The sequence below is a fragment of the Jaculus jaculus genome, chromosome 3 (assembly GCF_020740685.1).
Source record: "Jaculus jaculus isolate mJacJac1 chromosome 3, mJacJac1.mat.Y.cur, whole genome shotgun sequence".
Taxonomy (NCBI): domain Eukaryota; kingdom Metazoa; phylum Chordata; class Mammalia; order Rodentia; family Dipodidae; genus Jaculus; species Jaculus jaculus.
Genome location: NC_059104.1, coordinates 90,061,375 through 90,084,513, shown reverse-complemented (window position 1 = coordinate 90,084,513; position 23,139 = coordinate 90,061,375). Strand labels below are relative to the sequence as shown.

Sequence of the window (23,139 nt, the reverse complement as noted above, 5' to 3'; positions counted from 1 at the left end):
AAGTCTTTTTCCATTCCTATGTCATGGAAGGTACTTCCTAAATTTTCTTCCAGTAGTTTTCGAGTTTCTGGTCTTATGTTGAGGTCTTTGATCCATTTGGATTTGAGTGTTGTGCATGGTGAAATGTGTGGATCAAGTTTTAGTTTCCTGCATGTGGTTATCCAGATTGTCCAGCACCATTTGTTGAAGATGCTATCTTTTTTCCAGTCTATATTGTTTGGGCCTTTGTCGAATATCAAGTAGCTATAGTTGCTTGGCCCAAAATCCGGGTCCTCATGTCTATTCCATTGGTCTATACTCCTGTTTTTATGCCAGTACCATGCTGTTTTTATTACTATGGCTTTGTAGTATAACTTTATATCGGGTATGGTGATGCCACCAGAGGTATTTCTTTTGCTGAGGATATGTTTGGATATGCGAGGCCTTCTGCCTTTCCATATGAAATTTGAGATCATTTTTTCTATGTCTGTGAAGAACACTGTAGGGATTTTAATTGGAATTGCGTTAAATCTATATATTGCCTTTGGTAGGATTGCCATCTTCACAATGTTAATTCTGCCTATCCAGGAGCATGGGAGGTCTTTCCATCTTCTCAAGTCCTCCTCAATTTCTTTTTTGAGAGTTTTTATATTTTCATTGTCTAGATCTTTTACTTCCTTGGTTAACGTTATTCCAAGGTATTTTATTTTATTTTTTTGTTGCTATTGAAAATGGGACTATGTCCTTTATTTCTTTTTCTGTGTCTTTGTCATTTGCATACAGAAATGCTACCGATTTTTGTGCATTGATTTTGTATCCTGCTACTTTGCTGTAGGAGTTAATCACCTTCAGGAGTTTTGGGATGGAATCTCTCGGGTGTCTTACATATACAATCATGTCATCAGTGAATAGAACTAACTTAACTTCTTCCTTTCCAAGTTGTATCCCTTTTATTTCCTTCTCCTGCCTTATTGCTTGGGCTAGGACTTCCAGAACTATATTGAAAAGCAGAGGTGAGAGAGGACATCCCTGTCTTGTTCCTGATCTCAATGGGAATTCCTCCAGTCTCTCTTCATTAAGAATTATTTGGGCCTTTGGAGCTTTGCATATTGCCTTATTATGTTAAGATGTGGACCAGCCATGCCAATTCTCTCCAATGTTTTGATCATGAAGTGATGTTGTATCTTGTCAAAGGCCTTTTCTGCATCTATCGAAATGATCATGTGGTTTTTATGCTTAAGCTTGTTTATGTGGTGAATTACATTGACAGATTTTCATATGTTGAACCACCCTTGTGTTCCTGGGATAAATCCCACTTGGTCAAGGTGGATAATGCTTTTTATGTGTTGTTGGATTCAGTTTGCGAGTATTTTGTTGGGGATCTTTGCATCTATGTTCATTAGGGAAATAGGTATGCCAGGTTTCTTATACTACAGAAAAACAACCCATAAAAATACAACTCCATACATGTGTTGTGCCTTTGTACATTATGCTTTACATGGGGATTAGGAAATTGAACCTAGTCCAATATGCTTTGCAAGCAAGTACTTTTTTTTGTTTATTAATCTTTTTTATTTTTTCTCAATTTTTAAAAACATTTTCCATGATTATAAAAAGATCCCATGGTAACACCGCCCCTCCCCCTTTTCCCCTTTGAAATTCCATTCTTGATCATATCCCCTCCCCATCTAAATAAGTCTCTCTTTTATTTTGATGTTGTGATCTTTCCCCCTTTTTATGATGGTCTTGTGTAGATAGTGTCAGGCACTATGAGGTCATGGATATCGAGGCCATTTTGTGTCTGGAGGGAGCATGTTGTAAAGAGTCCTACCTTTCCTTTGGCTCTTACATTCTTTCCACCACCTCTTCCACATTAGACCCTGAGCCTTGGAAGTTGTGATAGAGATGTTACCAGGTACTCTAGTCACTTCTTTCCAGAACCATGATACCTTCTGAGTCATCCCAAGGTCACTGCCATCTGAAAAGAGAAGATTCTCTACCCAAAGTGAGAGTAGCAGTAATATAAGGGTATGAATATTAAGAGAGGTGTTTACTGGGCAGTTTGATAAGCATAGTATATACACTTATCCAGACATCAGCAGATCTTACACCCCCTAGGGATCATGACAACCCCTGTGTTAAGTATTCAGTATCAGGAAGGTATTCCCTCCATTGGAATGAGCCTCCAGTCCAGTTGGAGGGAAGTTGGATTCCACCATGACAGACATGCCACTATTGCACCCATTGGCTCATTTGGCCTGGCTGGCCAATTATAAGGCTTGCAGTGTCCACTGTTGAGTATCTTCACTGGTGGTATCTCTTTCTCCCATTGAACTGCATGTAGAATGGCTTCTTCCAGCTTTCTGTCAGCTGGTCCACATAAAGGAGGTTATCAGCTCAGTTCCAGCAGGATTTCTCATTGGCCTTGTAGCCCAAGTATGTGGAGTCTTCAGCAATAGGGTATTACCACCTATTCCTGGTGGGAAACCAAGGTCCTCGGCAATAGCCTATAATGTTTTGGGGGCATCAGGGACCTCCCTGGCCAACAACTCACTGGTAGGTATCCCATTCCTGACACTGAAAATTTTCTGGCAATGATCTATGTCTCCTGAGTGTTCCATTGTCCAATATCGGAGGATTCCATATGATTTATTTATATTCTCTTAGATTTTCATTAGTCCTCCCTCCACCTTTCCTTTACTCAGTCTCCTCCCCTGACCTCACTTTGGGCCTTTTCATCCCTGTTAATCTATTCTTCTATTTACATATATACAATACCAAACTATTAAGGACCCTCTTTCCTCCTTTCTCTTCCCTTTGTATCTCTTTTTTTAGCTAACTGGCCTCTGCTACTGAGTTTTTTCCTTCTCACACAGAAGCCCAGTCGTCTGTAGCTAAGATCCACATATGAGAGAGAACATGTGGCATTTGTCTTCCTTGGCCTGGGTTATCTCACTTAGTATAATCCTTTCCAGATCCATCCATTTTTCTGCAAGTTTCATAACTTCATTTTTATTTACTGCTGAGTAAAACTCCATTGTATAAATGTGCTGTATCTTCATTATCTACTTATCAGTTGAGGGACATCTAGGCTGGTTTCATTTCCCAGCTATTATGAATTGAGCAGCAATAAACATGGTTGAACACGTGCTTCTAAGGAAATGAGATGATTCCTTTGGATATATGCCTAGGAGTGATACAGCTGGGTCATATGGTAGATCAATCTTTAGGTGATTTGGGAACCTCCACACTGATTTCCACAATAGCTGGACCAGATTGCATTCCCACTAAAAGTATAGAAGGTTCCTCTTTTTTCATAACACTGACAGCATTTATGATCATTTCTTTTCATGATGGTAGCCAATCTGACAGGAGTGAGATGGAATTTCAATGTAGTTTTAATCTGCATTTCCCTGATGGCTAGGGATGTAGAACTTTTTTTAGATGCTTCTATGCCATCCATATTTCTTCCTTTGAGAACTCTCTATTTAGCTCCATTGACCATTTTTTAATTGGCTTGTTTGATTTCTTATTATTTAAATTTTTTGTTTATTTTATTTATTTGAGAGTGACAGACACAGAGAGAAAGAAGCAGATAGAGAGAAAGAGAGAGAATGTGCACGTCAGGGCCTCCAGCTGCTGCAAAAGAACTCCAGATGCATGTGCCCCCTTGTGCATCTGGCTACCGTGAGTCCTGGGGAAATCAACCCTCGAACCCGGGTCTTTAGGCTTCACAGACAAGCGCTTAACTGCGAAGCCATTTCTGCAGGTTTATTTAACTTTTTGAGCTCTTTGTATATCCTAGATATTAATCCTCTATCAGATATATAGTTGGCGAAGATTTTTTCCCATTCTGTAGGCTGCCTCTTTCCTTTATTCACAATGTCCTTTGCAGTATAAAATCTTTGTAATTTCATGAGGTCCGAGTGGTTAATATGCGGATCTGTGGTTATATTGCCTGAGCAACTGGGGTTGTATTCAGAAAGTCTTTGCCAAGACCAATATGTTGAAGGGTTTCCCCTACTCTTTCCTCTAGCAGTTTTAAGGTTTCTGGTCTGATGTTAAGGTCTTTAATCTATTTGCACTTAATTCTTGTACATGGAGAGAGTGAAGGATCTATTTTCATCCTTCTACAGATACATATCCAGTTTTCCCAACTACACTTGCAGAAGAGGCTGTCTTTTCTCCAATGAGTAGTTTTGGCATTTTTATCGAATATCAGGTGGCTATAGCTACTTGGACTTAAATCTGGGTTCTCTATTCTGTTCCATTGAGCTACATTCTGCTTTTGTGCCAGCATGCCAGCACCATGCTGTTTTTGTTACTATGACTCTGCAATATAGGTTAAAATCAGGTATGGTGATACCTCCAGCCTTATTTTTGTTGCTGACTTTTATTTTAGATATTCGAGATTTTTTTGTGATTCCAAATGAATTTTTGGATTGTTTTTTTCTATTTCCATGAAGAATGCCTTTGGAATTTTGATGGGGATTGCATTAAATGTGTAGGTTGCTTTTGGTAAGATTGCCATTTTCACAATATTGATTCCTCAGATCCAGGAACAAGGGATGATTTTCCACTTCCTAGTGTCTTCTGCAATTTCTTTTTTTTTATTTTTATTTTTATTAACATTTTCCATGATTATAAAATATATCCCATGGTAATTCCCTCCCTCCCCACCCCCACACTTTCCCGTTTGAAATTCCATTCTCAATCATATTACCTCCCCATTACAATCATTGTAATTACATATATACAATATCAACCTATTAAGTATCCTCCTCCCTTCCTTTCTCCACCCTTTATGTCTCCTTTTCAACTTACTGGCCTCTGCTACTAAGTATTTTCATTCTCACGCAGAAGCCCAGTCATCTGTAGCTAGGATCCCCATATGAGAGAGAACATGTGGCGCTTGGCTTTCTGGGCCTGGGTTACCTGACTTAGTATAATACTTTCCAGGTCCATCCATTTTTCTGCAAATTTCATAACTTCATTTTTCTTTACCGCTGAGTAGAACTCCATTGTATAAATGTACCACATCTTCATTATCCACTCATCTGTTGAGGGACATCTAGGCTGGTTCCATTTCCCAGCTATTATAAATTGAGCAGCAATAAACATGGTTGAGCATGTGCTTCTAAGGAAATGAGATGAGTCCTTTGGATATATGCCTAGGAGTGCTATAGCTGGGTCATATGGTAGATCAATCTCTAGCTGCTTTAGGAACCTCCACACTGTTTTCCACAATGGCTGGACCAGATTGCATTCCCACCAGCAGTGCAGAAGGGTTCCTTTTTTTCCACATCCCCGCCAACATTTATGATCATTTGTTTTCATGATGGTGGCCAATCTGACAGGAGTGAGATGGAATCTCAATGTAGTTTTAATCTGCATTTCCCTGATGACTAGTGACGTAGAACATTTTTTTAGGTGCTTATATGCCATTCGTATTTCTTCCTTTGAGAACTCTCTATTTAAAAAATATGGAATGCTTCACGAATTTGCGTGTCATCCTTGCGCAGGGGCCATGCTAATCTTCTGTGTATCGTTCCAATTTTAGTATATGTGCTGCTGAAGCGAGCACTTCTGCAATTTCTTGCTTGAGTGTTTTAAAGTTTTCATTGTAGAGATCCTTTACTTCCTTGGTTAGGTTTATTCCAAGATACTCTATTGTGTTTGATGCTATTGTGAGTGGGAGTGATTCTCTGATTTCATCCTCTGTGTGTTTGTTGTTAGCATATATGAAGGCTACTGATTAATGTGTATTTATTTTGTATCCTGCTATATGGCTATAGGTGTTTATCAGCTCTAGCAGTTTGCTGGTAGAGTCTTTAGGGTCCTTTATATAAAGAATCATATCATCTGCAAATAATGATAACTTGATCTCTTCCTTTCCAATTTGTATCCTTTTTTTGTTCATCACTTGACTTATCACTATGACTAAGATTTCCAGTACTATATTAAATAAGAGTGGGGAGAGTGGACACCCTTGTCTTGTTCCTGATTTTAGTGGTAAAGCTTCCAGTTTTTTCCCATTTAGTTATATGTTGGCTGTAGGCTTATCATAAATAGCCTTTATTATATTGAGATATATTCCTTCTATTCCCAGTCTCTGTAGGACTTTTATCATGAAGGGATATTGGATTTTATCAAATGCTTTCTCTGTGTCTAATGAGATGATCATGTGATTTTTGTCCTTTAATCCTTTTATATAATGTATTATATTTATTGATTTGCATACATCGAACAATCCCTGCATCTCTGGGATAAAACCTACTTAGTTAGGGTGAATGATCTTTCCGATATATTCTTGTATTCTGTTTGCCAATGTGTTGTTGAGAATTTTTGCATCTATGTTCATGAAGGAGATTGGTCTGTAATTTTCTTTTTTTGTTCTATCTTTGCCTGGTTTTTGTATCAGGGTGATGATGGCTTCATAAAAAGAGTTTGGTAGGATTCCTTCTTTTTCTATTTTATGGAAAATCTTAAGAATCAGTGGTATTAGCACTTCCCAGAAAATCTGGTAAAATTCAGCAGTGAATCCTTCTGGGTCTGGCCTTTTTTTCAGTTGGGAGAGTTTTGATAACTGTTCAGAACTTCATACATGTTATAGGTCTATTTAACGGATTAATCTCATCTTGATTTAATTTAATCTCTTCTTGATATAAATCAAGGAATATTTTCATACATTGTGGAGTACATGCTTTTATAGTATGACCCTACGACTTGAATTTCTCTGGCATCTGTTGTGATGATACCTCTTTCATCTCTAATTTTATTTATTTGTATCTCTTCTCTCTTTCTTTTGGTCAGATTTGCTTTGGGTTTATCAATCTTGTTTATCCTTTCAAAGAACCAACTCTTTGTTTCATTGATTCTTTGGATTGATTTTTTAGTTTCTACTTCATTAATTTCTGCCCTAATCTTTATTATTTCTTCCCGCCTACTGATTTTTGGTTTGCGTTGTTCTTCTTTTTCCAAGGCTTTAAGGTGAAGCATTAGGTTGTTTACTTGCAACCTTTCTAATTTCTTAATATAGACACTTAAGGCTATAAATTTACCTCTTAGAACTGCCTTAATTGTGTCCCAGAGATTTTGGTATGTTGTGTTCTCATTATCATTTGACTCTATAAATTTTTTGATTTCCTTCTTGATTTCTTCATTGACCCATTCATCATTTAGTAGTGTATTGTTTAGTTTCCATGATTTTGTGTATGCTCTATAGCCTTTCTTGCTACTGATCTGTAGTTTGATTCCATTGTGGTCAGATAGAATGCAAGGAATTATTTAAATTTTCCTGAATTTGTTAAGATTTCCTTTGTGTCCTAATATATGGTCTATTTTAGAGAATGTTCCATGTGCTTCTGAGAAGAATGCATATTCTTCAGCATTTGGATGAAATGTCCTATATATATCTGTTAGGTCCATTCCTTCTATGCTCTCATTTTGTCCAGATGCCTCTCTGTTAATTTTTTCTGGGATGACCTGTCAATTGATGAAAGTGGGGTGTTGAAATCCCCCACTGTGTTTGGTGTTATCTGTGACCTTAGTGCTAGTAGTGTTTGTTTTATGAATTTGGGAGCCCCCATGTTAGGTGCATATATGTTTAGGATTGTAATGTCCTCCTGTTGGAGTGTGCCCTTAATCAAAATAAAGTGACCTTCCTTATCTTTCTTGACTAACGTTGTACTGAATTCTACCTTATCAGATATTAGGATAGCAACCCCTGCTTGTTTTCTAGGCCCATTTGCTTGAAACACCATTTTCCAACCTTTCACCCTAAGATAATGACCATGCTTTGGTGATAGCTAACTTTCTTGGAGTCAAGAAATTGTAGGATCCTGCTTTTTATCCCAGTCTGCTAACCTGTTTCTTTTGGTTGGGGTTTTGAGGCCATTGATACTAAGAGATATTATTGACAGGTGTGTATTTATGTTTGCCATTTTTTTTGTAATTCTGGTTCTATCTTTGCTGTCTTGTGTTATTTAGTATTTGAATATTGTTTGTTTTTTCCAGGTGTCTTATATGTGTGCTTTTCCTTCTCTTCGGCATGGAGAATTCTTTCAAGTATTTTCTCTAGAACTGGTTTGTCTTCAAATACTCCTGTAGCCTGCTTTTGTCTTGGAGTGTCCTTATTTCTCCGTCTATCTGAATGGATAACTTTGCAGGATAACGTAACCTTGGTTGACAGTTGTTATCTTTCAGAACTTGGAATACATCACTCCAAGCCCTTCTGGCTTGTAAAGTTTGTGTTGAGTAATCTGCTGTAATCCTGATGGGCTTGCCTTTGTAGGTAACTTGATTTTTCTCTCAGACTGCTTTCAATATTTTTTCTTTGGATTGTGTGTTTGGTAGTTTGAATATAATATGGCAAGGAGAGGTTCTTTCCAGGTTTTGTCTGGCTTGGGTTCTAAAGGCTTTCTGTATCTGCATTGGCACCTCTTCCAATTTGGGGGAAGTTTTCTTCTTTGATGTTGTTGAAGATTCCTACTATGCCTTTGGAATGAAATTCTTCTCCTTTTACTATGCCCTGAATTCTTATGTTTGATTTTTTCATAATGTCCCTAATATCTTGAAATTCCCATTCATACTTTTTGATTAGTTTGTCTTTCTCTTTGTTGATCTGCCACCTGGTCTTCTAGCTTAGATATTTTGTCCTTTCCTTTATCCATTCTACTGTTGAGATTTTCTACTGAGTTTTTTATTTCATTAACTGTGTTCTTCATTGCTAGTAATTCTGGCTGGTTTTTCTTTATTATTTCTATTTCCTTCTTTATGTCTTATATCTACTTCTTTACTTCATTAAATTGGTGTCCTGTGTCTTCTTTGATTCCTTTGATTTCTTTGAACATATTTACAATCATTCTTTTGAAATATTTCTCATGCATTTCCTCTAACTCATTCTCACTGGAGGTCATTTCTGATGCATTAATACTTTTTGGTGAATTTATATTGTCTTGATTTTTAGTGTTTCTTGTGTTACAATGTATATATTTTTGCATCTTGAATAAGTTAATGCTTGGATTTTCTAGCTAGCTGGGTATTCTTAGCTGTACCAATTGATCTGATGTTATATATCTTCAGGGTAGGAGCTTAAGGTGTTAGGTGTGGCTCTTAAGACTTTCAAAGTATCTACAAAGGCATTCCTAGGGCTTGTGTTTGCCTGCTATGGGAATATTCAAGTAGGCTGCGTGGAACAAAATACAAATAGATTCTCAAAACAATATACACATTCAAAAAAAGACAGCACTGAGTATTTATGCAAGAGTAGGTATTATAACAACCAGATCCTCTATCAACAAAGAGGTTAAAATTTCTGTTCTACTGATGGTTCCTAGTCAGCTTGTGACCAAGTAAGACCCTTCCCTGGTGCAATCACAGTTACCTTTTTGGGTGATTTTTGTTTCAGTTATGCATCCCTCTTTGTCACCCTGTGGGTTCAAGTAAGCTGGCTGGATCGCTGGACCGCTTTTCTGTTTTATGGAGCTGTGCACTGGCTTTTCCTGTGGGGCCAGCTGAGCCTGGCAGCTGTGATCCCACAGACCTGTCACTGCCTCTGCTGGAGCTGCTGCTGCTGGAGCCACTGCTGCCTGAGGTGCTGCTGCTGGAGCCACTGCTGCCTGAGGTGCTGCTGCTGCTGCTTCTGCTAGAGCTGGGGCTGGAACCACCACTCCCAGAGCCTCTTTGGCCTGCCTGTGTGGGCTCTGGATGCCATGGATCTCTCCTACTTCTCTGCTGCCATTTAAATTTCTTATACACCTCACTGATTAGTAAAAGTGTGTATTTTGCTGGGTATTCTTTGGCTTTTTCTCCCCTAGGCTGCTTTGGTGTGGTTCCTAAGCTGCCATCTTAACCAGAAGTCCCTTTGTTTCAAGTTGGGTTGTTCTTTTCTGGTAATATACCAAAGCTGAGGGCTCTGCTACCAAAACTTTAAGTTTTCCATGCAGATAAGATGCAGTTCTTTGAGGCTGGAGAGATGGCTTAGCGGTTAAGTGCTTGCCTGTGAAACCTGAGGACCCGGGTTGGAGGCTCAGTTCTCCAAGACCCACATTAGCCAGATGCACAAGGGGGCACATGCATCTGGAGTTTGGTTTGCAGTGGCTAGAGGCCCTGGCATGCCCATTCTCTCTCTCTGCCTCTTTCTCTCTCTCTCTGTCACTCTCAAATAAGTAAAAATAAACAACAAAAAATTTTTTTTTAAAGAAAAAGCAGTTCTTTGGCCTTCTTCTATTGTCTCAATAAAGGCATCATATTCTTCTTTGAATGAAGTAAGAATGGATTTGTATGCAGTGGCATACTCTATTACCTGCTCTTGCAACATAGCCAAAACTTTGATGAACCTGAATCTCTTTCCCCTAACACCGACTCCAGAGCATAGAGACAGTAATTGCAAGCAAGTACTTTAACTGCTGAGTCATCTCCCTAGACAAGTTGATTGTATTTAAATATTATGTTTAATTTTATTTTATTTTTAATTTTATTTATTTATTTATTTGTGATCGACAGACATAGAGAGAAAGACAGATAGAGGGAGAGAGAGGGAATGGGTGCGCCAGGGCTTCCAGCCTCTGCAAACGAACTCCAGATGCGTGTGCCCCCTTGTGCATCTGGCTAATGTGGGACCTGGGGAATCGAGCCTCGAACCGGGGTCCTTAGGCTTCACAGGCAAACGCTTAACCACTAAGCCATCTCTCCAGCTCATGTTTTTATTTTTTACTTCCCTTCATATATTCACATATTTTTTTCTTATTGGTTAATCTGCTTTTCTCTTTTCCTCCTTGGGATTGATGAACTCAGGTATGCAAGGGTGGTTTAACATATGCAAATCAGTAAATGAAATACACACATGAATAAACTTAAGAACAGAATTTGCTAGATATCTGAATAGGTACAGAAGGAGCCTTTGATAACATGCCAGTATGGTAAAACCTTTGATGAAGCTAAAAGTAGAGAGACTGTATATCAACAAATAAATACAAGGTTATATATCACAAACCTTTAGCCAACCTTATACTAATTGGGGAAAACTGAAAGGATTACCTTTAAAATCAAGAATGAGTCAAGAATGTTCATTCTCATTTGCCTTATTCAATATAGTGCTTGTAATCATATTTGCAGCAATAAGATAAGAGAAAGAAATAAAACGGATACAAATAAAAAGAGAAGAGTCATGGTTGGCTATTTTTAGGTTTCTATCTTTAGAAGATCCTAACAACTCAGGCAGAAAACTTAGACTTGACAGACAAACACTTTCAGTAAAATCAATATGCAAAATCCGGTTAACTTTTCTATATGACAATAATGAGATTTCCAAGAAAAAAAATCAGGAAAAATAATCCAATTTTCAACTTAACAAACCTAGATTTCAACCTTCCTAAGAAAGTGAAAGACCTCTTCAATGAAAACTAAGATACTACAAAAAAGAAAGTAAAAACAATAGAAGAAAAAATGATTATGCTGATGAATTGCCAGAACTAATATCGTAAAAATAGTTACAATGTTGAAAGTGATCTACAGATTTAACACAACTCCCATCTAAATTTCAGTGAAACTACAAAAAAATCTCAAAACTTCATATGGAAGCACTAAAGTGTTTTGAATAGCCAAAGGAAACCCAAAGCAGAAAGAACAATGCTGGAGTTAACACAGTATCAGTTCTCCAATTGTGCTATGCAGAGATAGTAACAAAAACTATATAATACTGGCAGAAAACCAGATAGGTAGACTGGTGGAATACAACAGAGATGTCAAGAATAAATGGATACAGCTGCAGCCAACTAATTTTTGACAAAGTATCAAAGCATATATTGTAGAAAGATAACTTCTTCAAGAAGTTCTACAAGAAAAACCATGGACACACACATAGAAGAATGAATGTAAATATTTGTACCTCACCTAGACCAAAAATCAACTCAAAATGGATCACTATCAAAACTGAAACTGCTAGAGAAAAGTATTGGGAAAACACTTCAACACAGAGGTATAAGCAAGGACTTAGTGTAAAGAATTAACATAGCACAGCAAACAATTCCAAGAGTTGTCAAATGGGATTAGATGTCTTTTGCAAGCAAAGAAAACAACCAGTAGAGTGAGCAGACAGCCTGCAGAATACAGTGGAATATTTACAACTATATGCCCAGTAGGGTTAACATCTAAAGAATGCAAAAAGTAAACAAGGAAGCCCTCACACATCTTCAATGAATAAATGGGCTAGTGACTGAATAAGCAGCTTTCAAAAGAAGAAATACAACTGGCCAATAAACATTTGAAAGAATGTTCAACATCCTTGGCCATCAGAGAAATGTGAATTAAAACTGATGTTAGATTCTATCTTACTCAGAATGGCTATAACCAAGAAAGCAAATGGTAGTACATCATGGTGTATATTAGGAGAAAGGGTAAATGATACACTTCTGGAAGAAGCATAAACTTGTACAATAACTATGAAAGTTATAGTGTTGGTTCTGCTGAAACAGAACATTGAATTACCACATGACCCTCCTATATCACCTCTGGACATTGACTCTAAACTGATATGGGATAGAATTATGAGTGAGATTAGAATTCCCAAGACAGTGGCTTTCAAGCCTCTAGTTCTTGTCCACATTTAGCAAAGAATTGAAAAAAATGCAGACAGAGAGAGAAAGAAAGAGAGAGAGAGAGTATTAAATTATGAGATTTATTTCAGGGAGACTCAAGGAAAGAGAATAAAAGGCTAGAGAGTGCCCAAGCCAGGGAGAGTTTCCTCCTCAGTGAAAGGAAACCAAGAGCATCTTAGGTGGAGGCTTAGATCCTTTTGTAAATTGGGTATCCTATCAGGATGAGCTGCATTGCCAAGTTCAACTGTGTATGAAAGATCTTGATGGGTTGTTAGGCCCAGGAGGAGTGTTGACTAGGGAAGAGCCACCACAGCTGTCAACCCAGAAAAAGTTCACGAGGAGTCAGCTGCTCCTTATCCCCACCCTGGGACTGGAGTGCTACCGGCCCCAGTCGCAGGGCAGCACCCACGTTCCTTTAGAACTATGTTCCCAATGTAATTTCTAAAAGAAAGCTGCTTTGTTCTTAATCTGTATCAATGCCACAGAGCTACATAGACACCCACGTTTATTGCCACAGTATTCATGATAGCTGAGAAGTAGGATCAGCCCAACTGTTCATTCACAGGTATTTGGATAAAGGAAATGTAGTACATATACCGAATGGCATATTGTTCAGTCATAAATAAAAAGGAAATATTCACAGGAAAATTTATATAACTTTAGACTAACGTATTAAGTGAAATAAACCAGACTCAGAAGGACAAATACTGCATTTTTTCACTTTTGCAATTGTTTTGCCTTTTATTTTTTTTTTTTCATGAATGTCTTTATTCAAACAGTAAATAGGTAAAAAGAATGATTTAACAAATGTCCCTATATCTACCCTTTATCTTCAAACACAAGACATTATGAATTCAATTAAAGTGCAATATACACCTCTTTAATTGAAATCTTCTACTTCAAGGCAACAGTATGTAAAGTTAATTTTTAGGAGTTCACATTTTTTTCATACTTATAAAACAGATTTTTTTTTATTAATTAGTCTTGTATGCAGCAAAAACAGTCAGTTAGGTACCATTATTAGGCTCATCCATGACTTACCCATTCCCCTTGGCCCCTCCTTGTTGAGGTATATGGGTCATGCATCATGGAGTTAGCCCACAGTTATGGGTAGGATAAATGTCTCTGCATATCATGACCCAACATGTGGCTCTGACATTCTTTTCGCCCCTTCTTCTGCAAAATTTCCCTGAACCATGTTGGGTTCATTTTTGGTCTGCTTCAGTGATGAGGTGTTGGGAGCCTCTGGGTCTCTGGCTCTCTGATTTGGTAGGTGTTGATTTTTCTCTATGTTGATGTCCTTCATCCTTGTGCAGGTATCCAGTTCACCAGGAAAACAGCACCCTTGCTTGTTTTGCCAATTTTTCTTAGTTTCAGCTGGGGCCCTTTTGAGGTATGATGGGGTGGCTCTCTCCTTAGGATATACAGCTATCTGAAAAAGAGATGCAGATTCTCCAATGGAGAGTAAGTTAGCACCTGAACAAATGAGATAACCCTTACTTTTTTATATAGAGAATTTAATAGGTGTAGGCCCTCTTGTAGCCCATGATTGATGGTACCTTGATAATGGAGAGTGGGCTTATGTTTGGATGTGGTTCTGACTTGTTTCCCAGGTCCAGCTATCAGTCCTGTACCACTGAGGGGATCAGTTAGCTGAATCAAGAGCAGTTGGTTCCTCACAATGGCTGTGTGCCACTATTGCACTTGTGTGGGCATCACAACATGTTATTTACTGCTAAGTAGGTTAGACCATGAGTTGGTTGGACAGATATTAGTTATTTCCCCCAGTCTCCCATGTAGCACATTCTGGCACTAGACACACTGACTATCTGGGGACTGACTCTCTCCTAGCTTCCAGCCATGCCGTTCCATTTTACATGTCAGCTGCATGTGGTGTCTTCAGCAGTAGGGTCTTACCACTAACCTTTGGTGGGTCATCAAGTACTCTGACAGAAATCTGTCATTCTTTTAGGAAACCTTGTAGGTCTCTCTGATCAAAAGCTCATTGTGGATGATAGCCCCATGCTGGTACTGGGAGTTACAGGTCAGTGCCCTCTAAGAAAATGAGGAAAAAGTTAACTAATATGAAAGAGTTAGAGAGACGAGAGAGAGAGGGAGAGGGGGAGGGAGAGGAAATGAGGGAAGATGTAGAATATTTAGGTTAGACTTGATCCTACCCTCTCCAGTGTCTTGTGGTTCAGGTGTTTCCTACAAGGGCCTGGTGAAGGTTTAGCCATTTGGTCTGCCTTTTAGAAAGTAGAATTTTATGGTACCATTGCTGTTTGGGTCTAGATTAGTGTTGCCCACGCCTTCGATGCCCTTCTCTCCCTCCCCATCCATCCTAGTGTCTAGTCCATGACATGCTTGCTGGGGATGTAAGGTACCTTGGGTAGCTTCAGATTAGGTGCTGTAGATGATTGAGACTATGTGATGATTTTTTTTATGTGATTGGGTAAGTAAGCTGAGAATGATCTGTTCCAGGTTGAACCATTTTTCCTCAAATTTCATTGTGTCATTTTTTCTTACTGCTGTATAGAATTACATTGTGTAGATATACCACATCTTAGTTATCCATTCTTCTAGTGATGGACATCTGGATTGATTCCAGCTCTTAGCTATTACGAATTGAGCCACTATAAACATGGTTGAGCAAATCTCTCTGGCCTGTGGTTTGAAGGTTTTAGGGTAGATGCCCAGTAAGGGAATAACTGGGTCTGATGGTATCTCTATAGTCAGCTTTTTCAGGAGTCTCCATATTGCTTTCCAAAGTGGTTGTACCATCTTACATTCCCACCAACAGTGAATGAGTGTGTCTGCTTCTCCACATCCTCGCCAGCATTTATTTTCATTTGATTTTTTTGATGTTTGCTATCCTTACTGGGGTAACGTGGAATCTCATGGTTGTTTTAATTTGCTTTCCCCTGATGATTAGGGCTGATGAACATTTTCTTAAGGGTGTGTTTGCCATTTTTTTGGTATGTATTCATTTATTTTTATTAGTTTTCTATTCAGCAAATACAGGCAGTTTGGTACCATTATTAGGCTCATCCATGAGCTACCCTTTCCCAATTGGCCCCTCCTTGTTGAGGTATATGGGTCATGCCTTGTGGGGTTATCCCAGTTATTGGTATGATAAATGTCTCTGCATATCCTGACCCAGCATGTGGCTCTGACATTCTTTGATGCGAAGATCCTGAACAAAATCCTCGCAAACCGAATCCAACAACACATCAAAAGCATTATCCACCTATTCCAAGTGTTTGCCATTTTTATTTCTTCCTCTGTGACCTGCCTGTTCAGCTCTTTGCCCCATTTTGTGAGTGGGGTGTTTGAGTTTTTACTGTTTAGATTTTTGAGTTCTTTGTAGATTCTAGAGATCAGGCCTCTGTCAGTTGGATAGCCTGCCAATATTTTCTCCCATTCTGTGGGTAATCTATTGGCTTTGCTTATTGTATGCTTGTCTGTAAAGAAACTCTTCAGCTTCATGAGATCCCAATGTTTGAGTGACTGTTTAAGATAGTGATCTACTGGGGTTTTGTTCAGGAAGTCTTTTTTTTTTCAATATGTGGACTGTAGATCTAAGTGTGTGTGTAAATAGGAATGAAAGTAGAAAGGCTACCACTAAGAGAGGAAGAAGAGATTATTTTTTCCTTTTTGGTTTTTAAGGTAGGGTCTTGCTGTAGCCCATGTTGACCTAGAATTCACTATGTAATCTCAGAGTCATCTCAAACTCACAGTGATCTTCCTATCTTTTCCTCCTGAGTGCTGGGATTAAAGTTGTGTGACATTACATCAGGCAGAAGAAGAGATTTTAAGGGGTGGGGAGAGGTTAGTGGAGACATGTAATATGAAAACAGATGAAAGGACTATTTTGTAAGGAGGAAGAGGACCAACTAGAGGGATTAAGGATAGAAGAATGAGGGCAGTAGTGGAGAAATGGTTGTATAAGAACAAAGTGCATATATATATATATACACACATACATATATGTGTGTGTCATAATTATATCCATAACTTTCTATGGTAGTTAATATTTTAATGATAAGAATAAAACAAAAGGGGAAGGGAACTTAGCTTAATAAATAAAAAATACTTTTTCATGAGTTAATTTTTATTGTACTTTTCAGGTTATTATTAATTTGGAGAGTTCATACATTTGTTGTTTTAAGGTCACCACACATACTGTCAGATGTCCCAGAGAAGTGTCACTAAGGACCAGAGGTCTGGGCTGCCATCCTTGTTGCAATTTGCTTCTGGTTATCAACACAGAAACATTGCTTCCATTTCCTTTATCCAGGAAGTATGTCAGCCTGTCCCACAGTCCTGCCCACTTTTGTGTTTTATGATTTTAGTTCCTTTGCTTATATGTTTATTTACATTTTGATTATCTCATAAATATCCCCATCAGCCAAGGAAATGGGGGTTTTCCTGACTTTTGAAGGCATAGAACAAAACTTACCATTCTAAGGTGATAGTATTCGTTCATTACTGTGGACAGTAGAAATCTTTTCCATCTCTGAGTTCAGGCATGCCCTTTGTTGATGTAAGAGCTTTCCAGGGTGTTTTATTTTTCAACAATATGTCAAGGGAAGGAGTATGTTGGATAACAAACCAGCCCCAATGTGTGAGAAAACTCTGAAATGACTTATTTTGAAACTTTGCTTAGTTTGCCTAATCTGTGGTAGATGCCCCAAATGATGGGAAGTTTGGGGATAATTATGACAAGTATACCTCTAGGGAAAAGAAACCCTAGGGGTGACTAGTGTTTATATTTCTAGACTCAGAACACTTGAACTTGGAGTAAAAGTCCAAGCTTCTTGTTAGCTGTGGTTGCTTAAGGAAGCACAATTAATCTTTCTCTGTTTATGAGGGAGATTAGAATAAGAGACACCTACAGTGTTTAAGAGGACGAAGGTGAGTTTCAGAATTATGATATGTGTTAAAATATATTCTAGAATCTACTGCTGATTGCCCACATGAGTTTGAGGGTTTCTGTTGGTTTCATCCCACTGAATCAGTTTCAGAAGCAAAGGAAGGTGGTCAGTAGACAGACTGACCACTCACATGTTCTCTGTACCTCATGTCTAATCTGTGAATTAATCAGTAAAATCACCTTTTTAAAGATTTGTTCAAAATATACTTATGAAGACCTTAATATGAGTGATATCTATTCACTCATATTATCCCATTTAATTTGCATAGTAATCCTTTCATGTACATATTACTATTTTCAAATTGAAACTCAAAGTTCACAGAAATGGCATGAAGAATCATTTGTTTCTCTGTAAGGCTTAGAGCTGTGTTCAAAATTGAATCAGTGCCTTTTCTGACATCTCTGTACTCTTGATGCCACTGAGATTTCAGATGCAAAAAATATATTTATTCTAGATGTGTTCCATACAATAGCCACTCAGTATAAGGGGCTACAAAGTACTAAGTATAAGGGATACTGAGCAGTAGGTGTTAAGGGCTACCGAGTGTGAGGTATAAGGAGCATTTGAAATGTGGCTAGTTTGGTTTGAGCTGTACTATAAACAAGAGAGACGTGAATTTCAAGATCTGTTTAAAAAAGTTAAGATAGCACATCAAATTTTTACATAGACTACATGTTGAAGTGATAAAACTTTGGATATATGAAGTTAACAAAATAGTATAAAATTAACCTGTTTTTATTTTTTTTAATTGGCTTATAGGATATTTTAAACATCCCACATGGCTATGTTATATTTCTGGTGAGTCATGGTGATCTAAACTTCAATTTGTAAAATAACAGCAATTCAGTTGTAATAATACTGTGCAATGCATTGAAATTTGAAAGATATCTTATTATGCTTTAAAATTATCAAGTACATGATCCACAAATCATGTTTATATTAATATAGTAGTTTTTTAGAGAGTGTTTATATATATATATATATATATATATATATATATGCACATATATATATATATACATATATATATATATGTGATCAAAAATTTTATCCCTAGCTTAAGTATGCCTTGATGGTGTTTAAATAAAGTGAATATAGGCTGTCATTTCGTATTTTCATATGGATTAAGACCTGATTTCTCTAACATCTCATTTCAAATTATTATCACATTAAAATGCCTTGTGAGAAGCTATTTGCTATTCATATTATATTCTCCCTTGGAATCTTTGGGTTCATGTATAGGCAGCCAAATACTGAAATGTAAAGCTATGTGGTTTCTGTCCCTCATCCAAGTGTTGAGATGTTTTCATAGGTTGCCTTTGAATATAATGTTTTCTAGAGAAGGAGAGAGAGAGAGAGAGAGAGAGAGAGAGAGAGAGAGAGAGAGAGAGAGATGGAGGGAGGAAGCAAAAAGGAAAAGAAAATTATTTCAGCTTAGGAAATAATAATCTAATATCATGCTTCTCAAAAGTTATGTGCACAAAGATCATATGGAGATCTTGGTCTCATAGATGTGAAATAGGACGTTAGGTTCTGCATTCTAGCACATTCACAAGGGATACTGAGATACTGTTGGGCCATGGACTGTGCTGACTAGCAAGGATGTGGACACAGAAATGCATTGGGAATTAGGAATTATATGAAAAAGGAAAGTCATTCACTTGAACAGAAGACAAACATATACAGGACACTTGAATAGAGAAAGAAGTGGGAAGTATGAAAGGCATTGCACTTTGATAGAAACCCAATAGGATGGGTATATGCTGGAGAATTAGATATGTGATGAGAATGACTAGTGTGTTTGTGACACTCAGGACAGAGTAAAGACATTTTTGAAATATAAAATACCCATAATACAAAGGAAAAATAAACATAACACAAACAAACATCACTGGGCTTATGGGTCTTCTTGAACATCACTTCCTTATTTCTCTGTGTGTACTGTATGTGAGCACACTGCACATGTGCATATGAACTGTAAGTGATGATGTGCAAGGAAGGTCCTAAGACATTTCAGTAACAAGCCAGGGGTAATTGCATGCTGTCTTCCCATGATACTAAAGATATGTGTTCCTTAAAATTGAGACCTGCTCAGAGAATAGCTCTTCAATGTCATTAAGTACCTTTATTTTAAACTGAAAAAGGGAACTGGGAAATATGAAATACCTTGAATATTTGGGAATTCAAATGCTTGTTTGTGTTGTCCTAACATTGTAGTAATTGGCTGAATGACAACAACTTCATGATGAGCCAATGAGAGAGGCAACCACTAGGCTATGCAGGTTGAGAAAGAATAGGGTTCATTTCTGAGTAACAGCCTGCATAACATGAGTCCAGAGAGACAGATATCTATGGCTCTGACAACCCAATACCAAGGGAAAAGTGATCAATTTTCTCACAGATATGGCCATGCTTGACCTCACAGCAGGTAACTCCAAAATGTACCATCTTTAGTCCCCTGAGAAGAGGCAAGAGGGACAAGAAGTCCCATATGGAAACTTCCAAGTGGGAACACAGATATCTGGGGGTGAACATTCCAATAGTATATTACACATGACAAAAGAAGGCTTAGTCCAGAGTGGCCATGGAGCCAAAAGGCAGACATGGTTTGGGGAGGTCAGCATTCTACCACCATCCACTTTTTCTGAAGTGTGAAAATAACCTTCCCTCTCTCTATTCCATTTAAAGTCAGATTAAAACACAACAAACATGCACATGAAAACAGTTTCCTAAAGTATGTACTGAGTCACTCTAGTGCTATGATTTTTTTTTTTTTTTTTTTTTTTTTTTTTGATGTAGGGTCTCCTGCTAGCTCAGGAGAACTGCAGTTCACTTTGCAGTCTCAGTGTTGCCTTGAACTCTGTGATCCTCCTGTCTTGGCTTTCCAAGTGCTGGGATTAAAGGTGTGCGCCACCACACCCAGCTGTAATATACTCTTTAAAAGTGTCCAGGTTGCAGCTGGGTGTGGTGGTGCATGACTTTAATCCCAGCACTTGGGAGGCAGAGGTAGGAGGGTCACCTTGAGTTTGAGGCCACCCTGAGACTACATAGTGAATTCCAAATCAGCCTGGGCTAGAATGATACCCTACCTCAAAAACAACAGCAACAACAACAAAAAAGTGTTCAGGTTGCTTATTATCATATAAATGTGGATACAATATTTTATGTTACCTTGTACTCTAGGAGGGCTGCAGTATCATATAGATAACAAAATGTTTAACTGGGTAATTTAGCAGGTCTGAAATTAATATGATCTTTAGAAACTCATTTCATGTAACACCTATTAACATCTTCATGGGTCGAATGTTCTCCTGAGCATGACTGGAAAGGCTGATACACAAATTATACTTGATTTTAACCATAAACACCTATCTATAGGAAATCCTGGAAGTAGGTCAGACCTACCTAGTCCTATGTGTCATTTGGAGGGTATCCTAGGACCCAGCAAATTAGTTAGGCTAATTTGCTTCAGCCTGGCTCTTATCTTGAAATCTGGAGCTAAAGGTTTTGTTTTTTACCAAAAGAATTTTAACCCAGGAGGAGATGATAAAATGTACTTCTGTTTCATAAGATAAATGGTGAGCAGATGCTTACTGACTCCATGCTATGGCAATGCTGACTCTTTAGTTTTCATTGTTTCCACAGCTAGGAACATCTGGACCCTGGCTCCTGGGAGACACACTGGGATTCATCCCAATTTAAGCTTTTCTTTCTTCTGACCGCTACACATTACTCAGAGGAGAAAGGGCATGAGTAATTATTCCACAGCTATCATGTTTCTTCTATCGGGATTAACTGAGCAACCCGAGCTCCAGAGGGTACTTTTCTGCCTTTTCTTGGGGATTTACCTGGTAACTGTGGCGGGAAATGTTCGCATGATTGCAGTCATTAAGATGAGTTCCCAACTCCATACCCCCATGTGCTATTTCCTCTGAAGTTTGTACTTTATAGACGTCTGCTACTCTTCTGTCATCTCCCCCAAGATGCTGGCAGGATTTGTGTGCAGGGATAAAGTGATATCTGCATTCATGGCTCAGCTTTTCTTCTGTCTTTTTGTCATTTATGAACGCTACATGTTAGCAGCCATGACCTATGATTGCTGTGTGGCCATCTGCAGCCCAGTGCTCTTCAGTGTCATCATGTCCCCTAGGGTCTGTTCTCTGCTGGTGGCTACTGTCTTCTCAGCAGGCTTCATGGATGCTATAATTAATGGAGGGTGCATTTTGAGATTATGATTCTGTGAATAAAATATGATTAAACATTATTTCTGTGACCTCATCCCCCTTACTAACCTCTCCTGCTCCACCAATACATTGATGGGCTTCTGATTTTTGTCATTGGTAGACTTAACATGGCAGCCACCAGATGACCATCACTATTTCATAAGCCTTGTCCTCATCAGCATCCTCCGCATCCACTCTACCGAGAGCAGGTCCAAAGCCTTTAGCACCTGCAGCTCCCACCTCACTGCAGTGCTCATATTTTGTGGATCTATCATGTCCATGTACCTGAAACCAGCATCCAGTGCTTCCATCGTCCATGAGAAAGTGACCTCAGTCTTTCACAACACGGTGATCCCCACGCTGTAACCCCTGATCTATAGTCTGAGGAACAGGGATGTAAAAACTGCTCTGATGAGGCTTTTAAGAAGAAAGGTATCTTTGTAACAGACATGCTCTTTATTACAATTTATTCATGTATTCACAGTCATGTTTATATATATGTGTGTGTGTGTGTGTGTGTGTGTGTATGTGTGTCTACACTCACTTGCAAAACAATCTGAGCTGAACTGAGATTATCTATGTAAATATACACATATATACAGATCCCTAAAAATATGCACCATATTATTATTTTGTTTTAAGTATTAAAGTAAGAAGTAATCTATATTTTAAATTAAGTCTTTATCACTACTGGTATTGATCTTCATTTTTTACTCTATATTTCTTTTGCTTTCTTTTTTTTTTTTTTTTTTTTGGTTTTTTGAGGTAGGGTCTCACTCTAGCTCAGGCTGACCTGGAATTCACTATGGAGTTTCAGGGTGGCCTTGAACTCACGGTGATTCTCCTACCTCTGCCTCCCGAGTGCTGGGATTAAAGGTGTGTGCCACCACGCCTGGCTTTCTATATTTCTTAAGTCTAGGTCAAATAGGAAAATATAACTATGGTGAGCTTCATAATAATTTAACAGAACAAAAACTGCATAAAATAGTCCTTTGAGCAGTATATTGAAAATCAACACAAAATGTTTGTAGAAAACATGGAGCAAGTTTGCTTCATGTAAAGGGCTTATCAGAAGTTTATGTTATATTAGTGGAAGATCATGATGAAGATTTACCAAAGAATTAAACTAATAAAATCTCAGTGAGAATATCTGGCACCCGGAAATCCCAGGATTAGGCTTAGTATATGTAGATGAGAAAGTATTTAAAATATAATATAAATATCATGTTTTGTTATCTTGACCACAATGTGTGAAGAATCTCTTTACTTTCTGTTTCATTCTCTTGAGTATTTTTTCTCTCTCTCTATGCTTTAAATTAGGCATATTTAATTTTCATCATTTTTTTAATTTAAAAAATTATTTATTTTTTTATTTATTTGACTGAGAGAAAGAGAAAGAGGTAG

General features: G+C 38.0%; 1 non-coding gene and 1 pseudogene across 1 annotated transcript; one reads left to right on the top strand and one right to left on the bottom strand.

The window, feature by feature from the left end:
• Positions 1 to 5,456: 5,456 nt before the first annotated feature.
• LOC123459624 lies at positions 5,457 to 5,563 on the bottom strand. Its single transcript, XR_006636383.1, has one exon. It is a non-coding gene; the product is annotated as a U6 spliceosomal RNA (small nuclear RNA).
• A 15,698-nt stretch (positions 5,564 to 21,261) lies between these two features.
• LOC101610677 lies at positions 21,262 to 22,179 on the top strand (annotated as a pseudogene).
• The last annotated feature ends 960 nt before the right edge of the window (positions 22,180 to 23,139 follow it).